The following is a 16,320-nucleotide window of genomic DNA, read 5'->3' as shown; positions in this document are numbered from 1 at the left end:
ATTCAAGAAACCAGGACATTTGTATGTTCCGGAGGCAGTTATCGGGATGCTGGGACAGAAGGCCAGAGACTGATATGATCCCGGGAAAACCGGGATGTATTACATCCCTACATAAACACCAATTATGTTGAAATGTTGTAGCATCTGTAAATCTGGTGAGTCCATTGAAAAAGTTGGACATCTATTGTAGAAAACAGTTTTCCAATATCAAAAGACAGTAAAAGAGAACATGAGGGAGGAGAGAAGAACAGAAGGAAGAGGTGGTGTTTCAACTTCTAGGGGTATATTTACTAAAGTGTGTGTTTTTAGAAGTGGAGATGTTGCCCATACTTTTTATTTTTCGAGCACCTTCTAGAAGATAATAGCTAGATGGGAGCATGAGGATGGGGGCGTGGGTGTGTGCACTCAGGAAGAAGTATCTCCTCATAGGTGTTGGCTGCTGTGGGTGTGGCTAAGTGATCTGCATAAGGAACCCTACCTCCTACCTCCTGCAGATCACGGCATTCGGCACCTATTCCAGGAGAGACTTTCTCCAGAGTGTGTACACTCTGTACTCTGTAACCACAGGGCTTGTTAGAGGGGTCTGTGCCCGGGTAAGTAGTACTCGCTCCCGCCCCCTCTTGATGCCAGTGGTTACAACACTAGGAAGGCTGATATGTGGGTTGAACCCTCTTAGGCAACTGGTATGTTAGAAAATATAGTAAAAAACAATAATCAAACCTACAGTATGGCACTGCACATCAAAGCAGCACAACTTACATATTTTAACAGAATCATAAAAGAAAAGAACATACATGCGCTATGGATTGTCCTAGCAAAGAAAATAACCTTATATTTGCAATGAGATCACAGTATTCAGATGCTCCGTGATATTGTCCATTGGTATGCATGAAAGGAAAAGAAATACACAAAATAGTGTAATTCTGGTGAGATGGTTAACCCCACGTGTCTAAAACCATATGAAAAGTGATGTATGAGTACAGGTCCCTTCCAGAGATCAAATGAACCACCGTTCTGTAACACCCAAAAGTGATGGATAACACTGTGAATAATCTTACATGTATGCTTACTTAAGCACAGTGATGGTATGCACATATCTTTAGATCTTCCTGCTGCTTGCATGAGGTTCACCATATACCTCAGATTCTCACTCCGACAAACATAAAATCAAAGAAAAGCCATAATGCAGTATTTAAAATGCAAACAAAAACATTCATTATTAAATAAAATGGGGGAAGTACCATAAAGAAAAAATACATAGACCACCTTACTGGGTAGATGAAACCAGAGTGTCCAAGTGAGCAGTGGCAATGAAGAGTTGAATTGGATACTGCACCGCAATAGAAGTGAAACTCCTATGCATTTCGACGCACTGTGGCGTCTTTTTCAAAATGTCTACATAATTGTATAGGATGTTCTCTGGATTGTCCCAGCAAAGAAAATGTCCTTATATATGCGATGATATCACAACATTCAAATGCTGTAATGAGTCACAGACCAATCTTTTTATCATCAAAACCTAGCTAGGGACCTGAAGGACAAAAGGCTACAAGCCCTGGACCAGGTAACAGGGCCCTGTGATCTGATGTGCTACAGTATCTCACTTTTCAGAATGGCCACCAGAAACTTGAATTGAGGTGTGGTAAGAAACTGAAACTGCAATTGCTTCTCCAATACAGAGGCGTGGACATTAAAGGCAATGATCCAGACCCCTTGCAATTGAAACCAAAAGTCAAGGATGATCTTGACCTCATACTCTTCCCCATGTTGTGCTTGGACCTTGGGAGAACCTTGATTGGAAGAATAGAATCGATTGAGTATGAGTGATTTTAGAAGCAATATGTGAAAGAAGTTGGGAACCTGGAGGTAAGGAAGTAATTGAAGCTTGAATTACACAGGATTAATTACCTACAATATGCTGAACAGACGGATGTAGTGTAGAGTGAATTTTTTGGAGGCTTCTCAAAGTCATAGATATCAGTGGACAACCAAGCCTGGACTCCAGGCTGGAGATTTGGAATGGCTCTCCTTCAATTGTCTGCATAGAGAAGGTAATTCAGACCTGATTGTAGCAGCAAATTTGTTAGCAGTTGGGCAAAACCATGGGGGTCATTCTGACCCGATCGCACGCTGCAGTTTATCGCAGCGGTGCGATCGGGTCAGAACTGCGCATGCCGTCGGGCCGCTCTGATCGCCCCTGCCTGGCAGAGGCGGTCGCTGGGCGGGGGGGGGGGGGAGCGGAACAATGGTATTTGGCCATTTTGTAGGCGCAGTCCGGCCAACGCAGGCGTGGCCGGACCGAACGGGGGGGCGGGCCGCAGCGGCTGCGTGATGTCACACGCAGCCGCTGCTGGCCGGGGAGCGATGAGTAGCTCCCGGCCAGCACACTAAAGCTGCGCTGGTCGGGAGCTACTCTTGAAGTGCAAAGGCATCGCCGCTGTGCGATGCCTTTGCACTTCTGTGGGGGGAGGGGGAGCGGCACTGACATGCGGGGCGGGATAGCCCTGTGCTGGGCGTCCTCCCGCATGTCAGTGTGAATGATCGTAGCTGTGCTAAATTTAGCACAGCTACGATCATCTCGGAATGACCCCCCATGTGCACTGCAGGGTGGGCAGATATAACATGTGCTGAGAGAGTTAGAGTTGGGTGGGTTGTATTCGAACTGAAATCTAAATTGCAGTGTAAAAATAAAGCAGCCAGTATAAACTCTGCACATAAACAAAATAACCCACCCAAATCTTACTCTCTCTGCAAATGTTATATCTGCCACACCTGCAGTGCACATGGGTGGTCATTCCTGGTTGATTGCTAGCTGCTTTTGTTTGCTGTGCAGCGATGAGGCAAAAAAAGGCACTTCTGCGCAACTATGTAGTTTCTATGTAGTTTCACACAAGGTTTAGCGAAGCTTTTCAATCGCACTGCTGGCCGCAGAGTGATTGACATGAAGTGGGCGTTTCTGGGTGTCAACTGACCGTTTTTAGGGAGTGTTCAAAAAAACGCAGGTGTGCCAGGAAAAATGCAGGCGTGGCTGGGCGAACACAGGGCGTGTTTGTGACGTCAAAACAGGAACTGAACAGTCTGAAGTCATCGCAAGCGCTGAGTAGGTATGGACCTACTCTAAAACTGCACAAAAAAATGATGCCGCCACTCTGCAATCCTTTTGTTCGCACTTCTACTGAGCTAAAATACACTCCCAGTGGGAGGTGGCATAGCGTTTGCACGGCTGCTAAAAACTGCGAATAACTCGGAATGACCACCTTGGTTTTGCCCAACTGCTAACAAGTTTGCTGCTACGATCAGGTCTGAATTACCCCCAGAGTTAACAGTGTTGAACATTTTTGATAACAGAACCCTTTACATGTTGTAAGATTTTAGTGACATCATGGAGTAATGAATCTACTGCTAAGACTGAAGAAGGAGACACGAAAAAATTCTGCCTAAGGAACAAGCTCAGATCAATTATTCTGAGAGGATAGGATGCATAAACAAAGGAACATTTTGAGATCCTGGTTGATCCATTCTGTTGGATTGCAGATGATATGCAAAGAGAAATTGAGACATACTTACAATTCTTTACATAAGGACCTCCTGAACTTGGCCACAAACTGTATACCCCAAGTTGAGCCAGGACCAGAGCAAATGGAAGACCTTGTAGAGGTATGAAATGAGCCATCTTTGAGAACTGATATACCACTACCCAGATGATGGTGAACTTGTTAGAAGTTGGTAGGTTAGTGATGAAGTTCATGGAACTATAAGACTAGACAGTGTTTGAAATGGGCAATGGTAGTAACTGTCCTGCATGAATTTGTCTGGAAACTTTGTGTTGAGCACAGTTTGAACAGGCATCCACATATTGCTTGACATCCTGATGAAGTGTTGGTCACCAATAAGTCAGGAGAATAAATGTCAGTGAATTTCAGTGTTTTTCGAACACTTGTATGCCCAGCAAATTTGGAGCAGTTTCACCATTGCAGCAATTTTCTCCAGAGTCTTGGGAAAATAAAAGTATTTCCCTGTGGTAGAACAGAGATCTGAGTGACAGTGGCTACACATTTAGGTTTGAGAATTGTCCATTTGTATTCTTGTGGTGACATCTCATCTATCACCATGGATCAAGGGAGACCGTCAACCTTACCATTTTGGTGCCCAGCACAAAAATAAATATGAAGGTGAAAAGGTCAAATTGAGAAAAGAATAATGATCACTGAGCTTGGAGATTTCATGCAACTGAGCTCCTTCTAAACGATGTCTCAATTCTTCCAAAGCTAGTTTAGCTATTTGTCACAAATGGAATAGTTCTTTCAGATGGAGGATTTTAGCTGCAGGGATAAAGCTTGCCATTTACCACCGCTAATGGTGGCCAGTGATGCGATTGTGAATCAATTGCAATCACATTGCTGATTAAGGGAAGCCCCCTGCCTCCACAGCCTGGCTGCAAAGGCAGTTGGGCCAACGCAATTTTCTCCATCGCAGCGGGCGCATGTGACGTCATGTTCCCACCTCGAACTTGCCCCGTTTCCGATGCCACACCCGCACAACGCCGAGTCGCCACCCTGGCAACGCAGCATCACCACCCAAGACCACCCTGAGAATTTTTCTGCCTGTCAATCAGGCAGAGGTGTTTGCATCAATGAGATGCAATCGCATTGGGCGGCCTGCGCACGCGCAGATCGGGATGTGCGTATGCGCACTGGGCCTAAATATGGCATAATGTGATTGCATTGCATTAGCAGCCAGTACTGTATAAGGCCCAAGAGCTGCTACCACACCGGAACGTTGCAGCATCGCAGGGCCGCAAAGATGCTGGAGCTATCACATAAGTCATCTGGGTAGACATGATGAATGTCAATTTGGTCACTGTTGACATGATGACATGATGCATGTTGACAGTTCGACTCTGTCTACATTTTCATGTCCACCTGATGACTGTTAACAAGTTATACCACAGCCTTCTGAAGCTACAACATTTTTCTACATTTCAGAAGCTACTACATTTTTCTGCAGCTTTGTTGGGGTATTGATAGCAGTTTTCCAAAGTAGATGTGATGGTTTATATCTTTTTCATTGAAAAAAATCAGAACAGCAATGTGTAGAGGGTGGTTTCTGTAACATGATAGTTTCACAGCAGTTTTTGCTTTAGTAAATCAGGAGATCATTAAACAACTGGAAAAATAACCAAAGCCCAGAGGTTTGATTACGATGATGCTTAGTAAATTAAATTTCCCCCAAAGAGTTGAACTTGTCATTAGTACATCGCACATGGGTGGTCATTCCGAGTTGTTCGCTCGCTAGCTACTTTTAGCAGAAATGCAAACGCAAAGTTGCCGCCCTCTGGGAGTGTATCTTAGCATAGCAGAATTGCTAACGAAAGATTAGCAATTCTGCTATTAAGTATTTCCTTGCAGTTTCTGAGTAGCGCCTAGATTGCGATCACCTCAGTCCATTTAGTTCCTGGTTTGACGTCACAAACACGCCCAGCATCCAGCCAGCCACTCCCCCACTCCTGCGTTTTTGCCTGGCACGCCTGCGTTTTTTAGCACACTCCCGGAAAACGCTCAGTTACCACCCACTTCCTGTCAATCATTCTCTGATCAACAGAGCGACTGAAAAGCTTTGTTCGCCCGTGAGTAAAATAGCATAGTTTTGTGTAAAATTGGTTAGCGCGTGCGCCCTGCGGTGCATACGCATGCGCAGAACTGCCGGATTTTAGCCTATTAGCAATTCTGCTAAAAATAGCAGCGAGCGAACAACTCGGAATGACCACCATGGTATTCTGTTATTTTATGTTTTATGCTTTTACACACTGGCATGCTTGAACACTGCGCTTAAAACAATTCGCAGACAAAGTTAATAGGATGTACAACCCTGGAAGTGCTCCATTTGAAAATGCCTTTTGCCTATAAGAAACTTCCTTGTTCCAGTTCAGATACATCTGCTCAGTCACAGGTAGAGATATTACTGAAATGTGTTCTTGTATTTGCATACCTCCCAACTGTCCCGATTTTCGCGGGACAGTCCCATTTTTTGGGGACTGTCCCGCTGTCCCACCAGCGGGCCGCAGTGTCCCGCGGTGGGGGGGCAGTTAGGAGGCTCCTGCACTCACTGCTCAGCGGTAAATAGACGCTGTGTGCATGTGCACAGCATCTATTCAGTGCAGACAGAGGGAGAGAGGGCATGCCAGCGGCTCACGGAGCGCTGGGCATGCCCCCTCAGTGACGAAATCTTTTTCGGGAGCGCGCGCGTGTGTCCCTCTTTGAAGGTGAACAAAGTTGGGAGGTATGCATTTGTTGGTTCAAGAGAATGCACAGGTACATTTAACCCTGCATCAGCCCTAACATATTCCCCAATTGTACAAATAACAATATAAATTCCTACTTTACACTTAGTATATATTTGTGCATTATATATGTGCCCTACACCTCTCGTCCACCAGTATCATACCGCACTCCCTCCATGCCTCACTCCTGCACTTTCCCTTCCTAACCCAGGACCCAGCACCATCACTACACCCCAGTGGCGTAACTAAAAAAAATTCTCCCCCAAGCCAAAAAATTCTTAGGCGCCCCCCCCCCCCATCCCCCATCCCCCATAATTGGCACTAGTAAAGGGATAAACATGCACGCGCCACAAAAGGGGTGTGGCTGCGCTGAAATGGGTGTGGCTTTGCATAAAGGGGCGTGGCATTGCAGGGAAAGACTACCTCATACCCCAGTTTTGCAACCTGCACGCCCAGACGTTGGCCACCACAGGAAAGAAAAATAATCCTGATTCATGCCCCTTACATTATTTGTCATTTTTCCTCCTTATAGTAATGCCCAGTATACATTATGCCACATACTGCAATGGCCCTTAGACATTATGCCACACACAATAATGCACACACCGTAATGCCCCCGACACATTATGCCACACACAGTAATGCCTGTGACACATTATGACAGGAATCGCAATGCCCGTTATACATTATGCTACACACTGCAATGCCCCTGATACATTATAGCACATACAATGTCTGTGACACATTATGACACACATCGCAATGACCCTGAGACATTATACCACATACCACAATGCTCGTGATATAGTATACAACACACCGTAATGCCTGACACATTATGACACACACCGCAATGTCCGTGATACATTATGCCACACACTGCAATGACCCTGAGACATTATACCACATATCACAATGCCCGTGATATAGTATACCATACACCGTAATGCCTGTGACACATACTGCAATGCCCGTTATACCCTATGCCACACACCGCAATGCCCGTTATACATTATGCCACACTGCAATGCCCCTGAGACATTATACCACATACCACAATGCCCGTGATATAGTATGCCACACACCGTAATGCCTGTGACACATTATGACACACACCGCAATGTCCGTGATACATTATGCCACACACCGTAATGCCCATTACACATTAAGTCCTACAGTAAGGCTTCTAATTACTTTTAAATTACCTGCTCGTTGCCAGGGGTTTCATGCTCTTGGTTCCATGCACAGTGCCAGGGGTTTTCATGCTCAGGGTGTCATGCTCGTTGCCAGGGGTTTCATGCACTGGGTGTCATGCTCGTTGCCAGGGGGTAGTGCACGGAGGGCACAGCGCGCACCTCTCCTGTGTCCCTCCTGGGTCTCCGGTGGGTCTGTTAAAGGAAGTGCCGGTTCGTGAGCCAATCAGAGCTCACGAACGGCACTTCCTTTATTAGACCCGCTGGAGACCCAGGAGGGACACAGGAGAGGCGCGCGCTGTGCCCTCCGTGTCCCTCCTTACAGCAGCGGAGGGAAGGAGGAGACCGCAGATTGACATGCAGACGCTCGTCCGCATGTCAATCTGCGCTAAATCAGTGGCGCCCCCACAGCCCCTCGCCCCCAAGCCACCGCGAGGGCTGCGGGGGCAGTAGTTACGCCACTGCTACACCCTCTATATCCCTTCCTTCCAAATTCAGCTCACCTCATCGCTGCATAAACACTGATAATCTCATTCACATCACCGCCTCAGACTCCCTCTTTCCTGTGGCCTCTAGAATGCTAGATCTGTCTGTAACAAACTGGTCCCTACCCATGACATCTTCACCTCCAATTCCCTGCATCTCCAAGCCATCATTGATACCTGGATTACCTCCTCTAACACAGTTTCTCCTGCTGCTCTCTCTGCTGGAGGACTCACATTCTCACATACCCCCCGACCCGGCGGTTACCATTGTGGTAGTATTGGTGTCCTATTACCCTCTAGCTCAGGGGTGGGCAATTCATTTCTATAGGGGGGCCACATGAAAAATCTGAACTGTGTTGGAGGGCCAAACCAATGATAACTTGAATTTAATTATGCTCAATATATAATAAAAGCACAAACCTACTTTTTAATGTCATTTTTTTCTGCTATTGGCTTCTAATGTGCACTGTATGGCGGGTTGCTGTCCCATTGCTGCAAGACTCACCCTGGATGCCGGTCTGACGAGATCTCTAAAGCACCCCGAAGATTAAGCAGGAAGTGACAGGGCAAAGCCATCTCCCACGGGAAACACGTCATCAGGCGCTGGTTGCTAGGGACCCAGGGGGTGGGGACCGCCGGCAGTGACTGCCCGTGCACTGCGGCTCTGTAGCTTGCAACTCACGGGCAGTCACTGGGCCTCAATTGTTAAGCTGCATCGCAGGGTCTTTGTGAGCTAGCGATACAGCACAGTGTGTGGTGCAGGAAGCGAAGAGCCGCGGGTGCTGTGTGTGTGAGATTAAGGGGGGAGAGCCGTGTGACTGGAATAAATACGCGGGCTGGACAGGGATTGCCAAAGGGCCGTATGTGGCCCGCGGGCCATACTTTGCCCAGGTCTGCTCTAGCTACTCCTACCAACTCATACCTCCAGAACTGTCCCTCACATTCTCTACATTTGAGGTCCATGCTACATGCATCTACCAACCTTCTAATCTTCGAGTTGCTGTCATTTACCGTCCCCCTGGTATTTCCTCCAAATACCTCGACAACTTTGCTTCCTGGCTTCCTCACTTCCTCTCTTCTTACATTCCCTGCATTATTCTAGGCAATTTCAACATCCCTATTGATATCCCCACTAAGGCCCTCATTCCGAGTTGTTCGCTCGCTAGCTGCTTTTAGCAGCATTGCACACGCTAAGCCGCCGCCCTCTGGGAGTGTATCTTAGCTTAGCAGAATTGCGAATAGAAATTTCTTAGCAGTTTCTGAGTAGCTCCAGACTTACTCAGCCATTGCGATCAGTTCAGTCAGTTTCGTTCCTGGTTTGACGTCACAAACACACCCAGCATTCGCCCAGACACTCCCCCGTTTCTTCAGACATTCCTGCGTTTTTCCCAGAAACGCCAGCGCCAGCGTTTTTTCGCACACGCCCAGAAAACGTCCAGTTTCCGCCCAGAAACACCCACTTCCTGTCAATCACAGTACGACCACCAGAACGATGAAAAATCGCTCTGCGAACCTTGCGCATGCGCAGTAAGCGACTAATCGCAATATAGCGAAAATCGGCAACGAGCGAACAACTCGGAATGACCCCCTAAATCCCCTGCCTCTAAACTCCTTAACCTCACCTCTTCACTTAGTCTCTCCCAGTGGACCTCTTCACCCTCCCATGTGAATGGGAGCTCACTGGATCTGGTCTTCACTCACCGTTGTGATATTTGATTTCTCCAACTCCCCTTTTCCCCTCTCTGACCACCACCTGCTTTCTTTTAACTTATCTCTCTCTGCTTCCCCATCTCTACCTCCCAAGGCTACCATCACTAAGCGTAACATTGAGGCTATTGACACCACATCCCTATCCTCCCGGTTTTACTCACTTCTTTCTCCTATTCTCTCTCTCTCATGCCCTAAAAGCCACATCTCTATACAATGCATCTCTGACTTCTGCTCCTGACTCTGTCACTCCACCAACTATTCACCCTCGCAGATTACAACCTCAACCCTAGCACACCAAATGCACCAGACAGCTTCAAAAATGCTCACACACTGAGCGACAGTGGAGGAAATCACACTCTAAGGCAAACTTCCTCAATTTTACATGTATTCTCTCATCCTACAGTGCTGCCCTTTCCCTCGCTAAACAGTCATACTTCAAGAATCTCATCTCCTTCCAGTCTTCCAACCCCCTGCACCTCTTTGCCACTCTCAACTACCTCCTCTGCCCACCCCCACCTCGTCTCCCCTCCTTACGGTCTGCTTTTGACTTTGCCACTTATTTCACATCCAAGATTGACTCTATACGCCAGGACATCATATCCCACAGACCATCAGCAATCAGCCACCTCCTATCCATTACCACCCTTCTTCATCCCTCTCACCAACTCTGTCACCTTTCTCCCACGTACCCGATGAGGAAGTCATGGCCCCCATCTGTTCCTCTCCCCACACCACCTCCCCACTTGAACCTATTCCCTCTCGCCTCCTCCGCTACCTCTCTCCTTCTGCCTGTTCCTATCTTGCCCACCTTCCCAATCTCTCCCTCTCATCAGGCACTTTCCCCTCTGCCTTCAAGCATGCACTTGTCTCCCCTATTCTTAAAAAAAAACTACCCTTGATCCAAACACCCTCTCCAACTACCGACCTATCTCTCTCCTCCCTTTTGCCTCCAAACTCCTTGTGCGTGTCTACAATATGCCTTTCTTTCCTCCCACTTACTGCTTGACCCTTTCCAGTCTGGCTTCCATTCTCTCCACTACACTGAAATTGCCCTCACAATAGTCTGCAATGACCTCCATGATGCCAAATCTAAGGGCCACTACTTGTGCTTATTCTTCTTGACCTCTCTGCTGCTTTTGACACTGTGGACCACCCCCTCCTTCTGCAAATCCTTCACTCCATTGGTCTGCATGATACTGCCCTCTCCTGGCTATACTCCTACCTCTCTAAGCATTCCTTCTCTGTTTCCTCTCATGACTCCACCTCCCCCCCACTTCCACTAACTGTAGGTGTCCCCCAAGGTTCTGTTCTTGGTCCTCTCCTTTTCTCTCTCTATACATCCTTTTTATGTGAACTCATTAGCTCTTTTAACTTCCAATACCATCTCTATGCTGATGATACTCAAATCTACCTTTCCTCCCCTGATCTCTTCCCTGCTTTCCTCACTCATATCTCCAGCTGTCTCTGCTATATCTTCTTGGATGTCCCAGTGCTTTCCTAAACTTAACATATTTAAGACTGAGCTGATCATCTTCCCACCCTTCCGCACAACATCACATCCCACAATTAAATTTTCTATTGATGGCACTACTATCGCCTCTAGCCCCCAAGTGCGCTGTCTTGGAGTAATCCTTGACTCCTCCTTCTCCTTTAAACTACACATTCAGCACCTCTCACAAACCTGCCTTTTTCATCTCAAAATTTTTTCCAGGATCAGACCCTTTCTCATCCAGGATGCTACTATGACCATTATCCACTCACTGGTCATTTCCAGGCTAGACTACTGTAATCTCCTCCTAATTGGCATCCCTGACAAACGCCTCTCTCCACTCCAATCTGTCCTCAACACTGCAGCCCGACTCATCTTCCTCACCATATGCACTACTTCCCCCTCCCCTTTCCTAAAATCCTTTCATTGGCTTCCCTTTCCTTTCAGAATCCAATTTAAACTTCTCACACTCACTTAAAAAGCCCTCACCCACTCTTCTCCCATTTACATCTCTGACCTTATCTCATTCTTTACTCCCACCCGTCCTCTTCGCTCTGCTAAAGCACGCCGCCACTTTTGCCTACTGATTACTTTGTCCCACTCCTACTTTCAAGATTTCTCAAGTGCTGCTCCCTTTTTCTGGAATTCTCTACCTCTCCCCCTCAGACTCTCCACTTCTCTACAAAACTTCAAATGGACTCTGAAGACCCACTTCTTTACCAAAACCAGCCTAATCTCATCCTAACCCTCTGTTCCACGTTCTCTATGTACCCCATCTGTGTCAACCCTGTCTGTCTGCCCCTCCCCTTTAGAATGTAAGCTCTCACGAGCAGGGTCCTTAACCCTCATGTGCTTATCCTTTGCTTACTTAAATTGCCTTCAACTGCACCAAATCCCACAGTTTTCTGCTAACCTGCTAATTATGTTAGTGTCGTCTGCTGGTGTAGCTATATTTATTTACCCTGTACCTGCCCTGTACTTGTATGCTCAACCCACTGCCCGGTCCGTCCAGAGATATATCTGCAGATCAACTGATCTGCAGATATATCTATTAGTGTGTACCCAGCATAAGTCACTGTTTTCCTGTTTTGATTATTTTGTTTATGTACTCTGTAATATAAATAAAGGATAATAATAATAATAATAATAATTATAATAATAACAACAATAACAATGTGGAAATAGAAGCTGTTCTATACTTACATCTACCTATCTTAGGGATTCGCCATCAAATCACTCAGTGTGCTCCTGCCACTCATGATAATAGCTAAACAACTTCAAATATCTATTTATCTATCTAGGTAGATAGATAGATAGATAGATAGATAGATAGATAGATAGATAGATAGATAGATAAATAAATATAGTCAGGACACACCAGTTAGCATACAGAGTTTGTGCGAGTATTTAATGGCATACAGGCAGCAAACAAACCACACCAAACAAAAGAAACACATTTTCCAATCTGCAGACTGTAAGCATGGTCTATCAGGGGTGGTCTTCAGGTTGCCGACTGTCGGGATCCCGGCGCACAGTATACTGGCGCCGGAATACCGACAGCTGACATACCGACACTATTTCTCCCTTGTGGGGGTCCACAACCCCCCTGGAGGGAGAATAAAACAGCGTGGCGCGCGTAGCACGACACCGTGCCCGCAGCGTGGCGAGCGCAGCGAGCCCACAAGGAGCTCATTTGCGCTTGCCACGCTGTCGGTATGCCGGCGGTCGGGCTCCCTGCGCCGGTATGCTGGTCGCCAGGAGGCCGCCGGCATACCATACTACACCCTCTATCAGTGCCTCCAGGCACTGATGGTCCAAGTCCCTAGCATTAGAAGAAACATTCCCTGCTCACTGGCCGCTTATTGGCACCAGTGTGTTGAGCAGTAAACTTAGCAAGGTTTAAATACCTGCCAGTACAATTAGACCAATTCCCAGCTGTGGCTGGGAAGGTCTGAAAACCTGGACCAGAGCCGTGTGGTTGAGAGCCGACTCTTCTCTCCCTCAAACATACCTCAGAGCCCCTATCCGGGGTTCTTTTACCTGGCTGCATAGCACTTTCTCTGAGGCTGGACGGCTTTTCTTTAACCCTCTACAGCAGGGATGGGAAACCTTTGGTCCTCCAGCTATTGTTGAACTACACATAGCAGCATGCCTTGCTACAGTTTTGCTATTTGGCCATTCTAAAACTGTTGCAGGGCATGCTGGGATGTACAGTTCAACAACAGCTGGAGGGCCAAAGGTTCCCCATCCCTGCTCTACAGGAAAGTTTTGACCAGGGAAATACTTATATAGCGCAGCATATTCCGTTGCGCTTTACAATTAGAACAACAGTAATGGAACAAAATTGGGTAAAAACAGACAGTCATAGAGGTAAGAAGGCCCTGCTCGCAAGCTTACAATCTATATATATACAGTAGTGGTGGCCAAAATTGTGGAAACCTTTTTGAAAATGTGCATTTTTTAAGTTTAACAGCTTTTAGCACGAATATATTTTAGAATTCTACCAAAAAGCATACATCATTACAATTTAATTTAGAACATAGGGGGTCATTCCGAGTTGATCGCTTGCTAGCAGTTTTTAGCAGTCGTGCAGACGCTAAGCCACCTCCCTATGGGAGTGTATTTTAGCTTAGCAGAAGTGCGAACGAAAGGATCGCAGAGCGGCTAAAAAAAAAATTTGTGCAGTTTCAGAGTAGCTCCAGACCTACTTCTAGCTTGCGATGAGTTCAGACTGTTCAGTTCCGGATTTAACGTCACAAACACGCCCTGCGTTCTCCCAACCACGCCTGCGTTTTTCCTGGCATGCCTGTGTTTTCACAAACACTCACTGAAAACGGTCAGTTGACACCCAGAAACGCCCACTTCATGTCAATCACTCTGTGGCCAGCAGTGCGACTGAAAAGCTTCGCTAGACCTTGTGTAAAACTGCATCGGCCATTGTGAAAGTAAGTCACGCGTGCGCATTGCGCCGCATGCGCAGAAGTGCCGTTTTTTTGCTTCATCACTGCACAGCGAACATTTTCAGCTAGCGATCAACTCGGAATGACCCCCATAATACAATGAACTTTATAACACAATTTTAACTTTTGAAAACAGTTATACGTACTGAACTGTGGGAAAGTACATTTCTTAGTTTCGCACAGTGGGGGTCATTCCGAGTTGATCGCTACCATCCGTTGTTCGCTGCGTAGCGCTCATTAAAAAAAATGGCTAATCTGCGCATGCATATGCACCGAAATGCGCACGTGTGTCGTACGGGTACGAAGTCCTTTGTGGTTTTGCACTGGTTCTATCAACAATTCCAATCGCACAGCCGAACGCAAGGAGATTGACAGGAAGAGGGCGTTTATGGGTGTCAACTGACCGTTTTCTGGGAGTGTTTGGAAAAACGCAGGTGTGGCCAGGCGTTTGCTGGGCGGGTATCTGACGTCATTACCGTGTCACTTGTTGCAGCAATCATCGCCCAGGATAAGTAACTACAGGGCTGGTCTTGTTTTGCACAAAATGTGTTTGCAGGCGTTCTGCTGCACAGGCGTTCGCACTCCTGCAAAGCGAAAATACAATCCCCCGTGGGCGGCGACTATGCATAAAAACTGCTAGCGAGCGATCAACTCGGAATAACCCCCAATATTAATTTACTTTGGGGGTGATTCAGACCTGATCGCTAGGCTACTAAAATTGTTGTCCTGCGTTCAGATAGTCGCCGCCCAAGGGGGGTGTATGTTCACCGTGCAAGTGTGCGATCGCATGTGTACGCCGAGCTGCTAAAAATCCCTCAGTCAGCAGACAGCTGGAAATCTGTTTGCACCTCACTCACAATTTAATGATTTTTCAACTGTGTGCAGTCTGTGCGCAACCCAGGACTTACTCCTACAGTGTGATGAGAACAGGCTGATCGGGTCTGGAGATGACGTCACACACCCTCCCTGAAAACGCTTGGGAATGCCTGTGTTTTCTCTGACACTCCCAGAAGACGGTCAGTTAACACCCACAAATGGCCTCTTCCTGTCAATCAGCATGCGAATGGCTGTGTGATTAGAATTTTCGCACCAGCCTGTCCCTGACCGGCAATAAATGTTGTTGTTTGCTGACGCGCACGCATATTGCGGTGCATGCGCATGGGCAGTCTATTGCTGATTGCCCACTGTGTGAAAAGCACAGCAGCAATCAGGTGTGAATCACCCCTTTGTTAGGAAGCCTTTTGCTGCAATTACATACCTCCCAACATTGGTGGCCAGTGGGTCGGGACTTTGGCGTGCCAAAAGCGCGTCCAAGTCAGAAAGGGAGTGGGGCCTATAGATAGGGGTGGGGCCTCTGGCACTCCAATTTCTGGCACTGTGGGGGCGTACCCAGGATCTCTCTGTACTGAGTACAGATGCTGCGCGCTTGCGCACATTGTCTATTCACCCACTGCATACCCACTGCTCTGCATAGTTTGTGCTTCCCCCAACTGCCCCGCCCTCCCCACTGAGGGACATTGATGTATTTGCTGCTATTTAAAGTGCCATTGATCACACAAATTTGTCGCACACGCATTGCTGTCATACATCCCCACAGCCAGGGGCGGATTGGGAACAAAAAGCGGCCCTGGAAAAATTTGTACTAGTGGCCCCACGTGGGCAGCACCAGAGGTGTAAGGTCTAGCCATGGGCCATGGCAGCAGCACCCTCCCTCCAAGACTTTCCAGATAGTGGGCATGTCCAGCATCTAGGGGGAACTTAAAAAGAAATAAAATTAAATGTTATGAGCACATTGGACATCGCTAGCAAGACATAATTATTCATTGTCACTGTTTTATTTCTGTTAACAAATGTTCTGCTGTACGACTTAAAATCTGTTCAGGACATTTGGCATTTATAGTACTAGATCAATTATTTGTTTACTTGTGATGACTCAATAAAGAAATGTTTAAAAAAAAAATGTTATGAGCACATTATATGATACACCTTCAGAATTTAGGAAACTATATAATTCTTTAGAAAGATATATTTTCTTGCTTATTACACCAACCGTATCCCAATCACTATATTCACTCAATCTTATATGTCAGCCAAGCAGGCAGACAGAGCATACACTAGATCATCTGATATCACAGGCTAAGTGGCAAAGTAATTTTCATATATGCAAATTATTTTGCATCTTATCCATTATGTCTATAAAAAG

Source organism: Pseudophryne corroboree, chromosome 6 (genome assembly GCF_028390025.1).
Source record: "Pseudophryne corroboree isolate aPseCor3 chromosome 6, aPseCor3.hap2, whole genome shotgun sequence".
In the NCBI taxonomy this organism is placed as follows: Eukaryota; Metazoa; Chordata; class Amphibia; order Anura; family Myobatrachidae; genus Pseudophryne; species Pseudophryne corroboree.
The sequence above is the reverse complement of the archived record's forward strand: the minus strand, read 5'-3'. Positions refer to the sequence as shown.